Source organism: Vombatus ursinus, unplaced genomic scaffold, assembly GCF_900497805.2.
Source record: "Vombatus ursinus unplaced genomic scaffold, bare-nosed wombat genome assembly UNPS02014810.1, whole genome shotgun sequence".
NCBI classification, from domain to species: domain Eukaryota; kingdom Metazoa; phylum Chordata; class Mammalia; order Diprotodontia; family Vombatidae; genus Vombatus; species Vombatus ursinus.
The window spans coordinates 35144698-35149028 of record NW_020954588.1 but is presented as its reverse complement, the minus strand read 5'-3'; positions in this window follow the sequence as shown (position 1 = coordinate 35149028).

Genomic DNA, 4331 nt, shown 5'->3' with positions numbered 1-4331 from the left:
TATTAGTTATTTTTCATTTAAAGACACTTGATTTGCTCTTTATGATTCCTTTGTCATTATCTCTATCTTTGAAAAATTATATTGGTGATCTAATTTTATTTATTGTTTTCTTTACTATTCTTTCTTGGGATGATGGAGGTAGAGGTAAAAGAGACTTCAGAGGCCATAACCCCTTACTATTATCTAACACAGTGGTAAACCAGTCACTCCGAAGCTGAAGTTACAGGGGCTGATGGCCATAGCCAAGGCCTGTTCATTTCTTGGCCTTCAGCCTGGGCTCATTGCCCTGGGATCTCTCATTTTCTCAATAGAGGAAGTAGACTTCTCACTCACCTTAGCTACTTGAGGAACAACTTTCTTTTTAACTCCAGTTTTTTTTTTCTTTCCTTTTTCTTTCTTACTTTACTTCCTTCCTTTCTTCTCTTTCTTTCTTTCTTTTTTTCTTTCTTTTTAATTTGAAGAATCTAGATAGTACATTAAATAGAGTTCTGGTTCAGGAGTTGTGAAGATTTGAATTCAAATCCAACCTCAGGTACTTACTAGCTGTGTGACCCTGGGCAAGTCACTTAACATTTGTTAGCCTAAGTTTCTTCATCTATAAAATGGAGACAATAATAGCCTCTACTTCCTAGGGCTCTTGTAAGGATAGAAGAGATGCCATTTTTCCAGTACTTCACAAACTTAGTTATATAAATGCTAGTCATTATCATCATCATCATCATCTTTTTCATCTTCATCAGTTGCTCTGAGAAGTCCTCTTCAGCAAGGGAGGGGATAGTAAAAGAGGTGCACATAGAACAACTGTGAATTGGATATGAAATGGACAGTGATGGTCCCACACAGCAAGAAGAATGTTAAGCAATTTAAAAAGTATATAATTATTATAAGCAATTGAGAGTTTAATGTGCAACAGTGGGATATTTGCAATAGGACCACTAGGTAGATATTTTATATTTGACCTCCACTGAGTACAGCCCAGTCAGCACCAAGTGGAGGCTCTGTCTCTCTGTGTCTCTCTCTGTCTCTCTGTCTCTCTGTCTCTCTCTTTCTCTCTAATGATGCTACTGCTATGGTGCCAAGGAATGAGGAAAGAAAGATACCAGCTGCCTTTTAACTTATCACCAGACCCTGTACCAAAGCAAAGATGACACACACAGGAGGAGGACTCATCCTGCACCCAAACCTGCCTAGAAGATGATGTGCTTATGGAAGTGAGCCTAGTGGGGAAGAGGGGAATCACCCCACTGGAGCTCAGAGAATCATCTTTTCACCTTAAAGCCAACAGAAACGAGAGCATTGGGTAGTGACTGCCTCTTTATTATATCATGGAATGTCAATTTAGTAACTGATTAATTGTGTTATCATACTATTGATGCACCTGTTCTGAAGTAGGAGAAAGATGTTTTCTATTAGTCAATAAATTCGTATTAAGCACCTACTATGTGCTAAGCACTTGGGGATAATACATTCAAATGAGGAAACTGAGGGCTAGAAATGTTAAATTACTTACCCAAGGTCATATGGGTAATATGAGAGGAGGGATCTAAACCCAAGTCCTTTTAGTCTAGAAATAATATTCCTATTTGTTTTCATATTCTATTATTTTCACTGGGAAGCAGGAAGATCAATAAATGGGAACCCAGCTCAGGAAAGAGCATAAACCCCCAGCTCCCCCTCCCCATTAACCTCCTTTAATTTTAACACCCTGAAACAAACCTAGCATCTCATTATCAATCCTATGGGAAAAGCCAATGGTCCTTTCCAAAGAACTGCTTCTTAGCAGTAGGGATAAAAAAAAAAAATTACCCTACCAAGAGTAACGAACCCCATCCCAAAGATGATTTATAACAGCTTGCATGATAGAGCTGTTTTCTGATCTTTATACCAAAAAACCCTTGTGACAGGACATCTGTGAACCAATTTCACTAATCTTCAACCTTCATAAATTCCTGCCATCAGTGAATCCTCCTCCATATCCCAGACTATGGCCCAAGAAGGAAAATGAAAGGAATGTTTATAGATCATAAGTTTGGAGTTTAAGAGACTTCGGAGGGCAGTCAAGTTCAGTCAAGCTACTTGTCCACTGTCACACAAGTAGCAAGTGCAAAGCTAAGTTTTGAACTCAGTTTTTATGACTGAGTTCATTGCTCAAATTATTTTTCCCATTACATCATACTTCCTGACTACTGTGGAGATTAAAAAGATTCAAAGAACATAATTTCTAGGTAATTTAATCATTAGGTTAATAATGCCAGCATTCTAATAAAAAGATGATCATTTGGCCATCTCTCTGTTAGACCAAAGTCCTTCCTGGTGGTAGGCTCAAGGCTTGTATGTTTTTTTTTAGAAAAAGAGCTTTCAAGAGGGAGGCAATCAACTCTGACTGGCTAATTAATTAGAGGTAGACTTTAGAAAGAAAAATGAGCTTACTCCAATACGGGGCTGAGAGTGACATCATGTCACTCTTGAACAGAAAGACTATCCCTATACCAAGACCACCATTAGCCTTGGGTAATTTAGTCAAAAGAATTTGTCTTCACCCAAATTTGATTGAATGGAATTCACCTTAGACTAGAGATTCCTTTTAAGGTTGGGTGGGGTTGGATAGAGGAAAAGGTTAACTCAGCCTTCAGAGATTGAGGTCTTGAAAAGAGGGTAGAGAAAAGGAGGAAATCAGAATCTCCCCAAGTCATTGGTTATTAATAATCATTTCACTCACTATGGAGATTAAAAGTTAATGTAATAACAAAAGTTTTATAGTAAGTTTCTCTAATAAAGGTATCATTTCTTAAAAATGTAGAGAAATGAGTCAAATTAATAAGAATACAAGTTATTCCCCAATTGATAAATGGTCAAAGGATATGAACAGTTTTTAGAAGAAGAAATCATAGCTAGTCATAGTTATATAAAAAATGTTCTAAATCACTAATGATTGGATGCAAATTAAAGCAACCCTGAGGTTCCACCTCACACATATCAGGAAAATGAAAAAAAAAAAAGGGAGATGTGGAAAAAAATTGGGACACTAATGCACTCTCAGTGGAGTTGTGAACTGATCCAAACATTCTGGGGGGCAGATTTAGAAGTCTGCCCAAAAGGCTATAAAATTTTCCATTCCTTTTGACCCAGTAACACAACTACTAGGTTTGTATCCCAAAGAGATCGAAGAAAAAGGTGGGGGAAGATCAAAGAAAAGGAAAAAAGGATCTATTTGTACAAAAATATTTATAGAGGCTCTTTTTGTGTGGTTAGGATTCCTGGTTTTCACCCAGGTGGCCCGGGTTCAATTCCTGGTCAGGAAACCATAAATGTTAAGGTTTAGAGGCTTAGGAGTGCTGGGACCCCAAAATCACAACATGCGGGTCCTGCCCGAATGAATTTGACCCAAGCCTTCTTTTAGCCAAAGACACAGTTTATTAAAGATCTACCATATTGTCCAGATTCTTAAGGAATCTGAATATCTGTGAACTATTGGCTAGATTATAAGAATCTGAGCCCTTGGCTAGATTATAAGAATCTGAGCAGTGGTTAGATTTTTTAAAAATCTCAGCATTTTAATGGAGACAAGATGGACCTCATATACAGGAAGACTGTAGGAGGGATCCAGCATTGGCCAAGTAGTCTGGGGTGACTGGAGGAGGGGTCTGGGAGAAGGGGTATCTGGATGACAGTAAGCGGGGGTGAACATAACACCAGTGACCTGGATCATGTGGCCAAGAGAGAAATATATATATTTAGGCAATTGGGGTTAAGCGACTTGCCCAGGGTTACACAGCTAGTAAGTGTCAAGCGTTTGGTCTGAGGCCAGATTTGAACTCAGGGCCTCCTGACTTCAGGGCCGGTGCTCTATCCACTGCTTTACCCTGAGAATGGAGTCTAGATAAGATTAAGGGTGGGAAGTGGATAGGGGACCAGACAGAATTGGGAGATTGGGTATAACCACAATGAAAGGCCAGTTGAGTGGATTACAGCCTCAGGCAAATGCCAGAGATTTGGGAAAAGTCCAGCGATTTTCTTTTTTGGGGGGTAAGTCTTAGCCCCTAAATGGTGGCCAGGATGGGCTTATATACAGAAAGACTATGGGAGGGATCTAGGCGTGACCAAGTAGTTTGGGGTGACTGGAGGAGGGGTCTGGGAGAAGAGGTATCTGGATGAGAGTGACTGTAAGGTGGGGTGACTGGAAGGTTGTAGGAGATCTAGATAGGATCAGGGACAGGTCATTCCAACCACAATGGAGGGCTAGGTTCAATTAAGGTAACAAAGAATTGGGAGATTGGGCTCAGGCAATAAGGAAAGGCCAGTTGATAGGACTATAGCTTCAAGCAACTGCC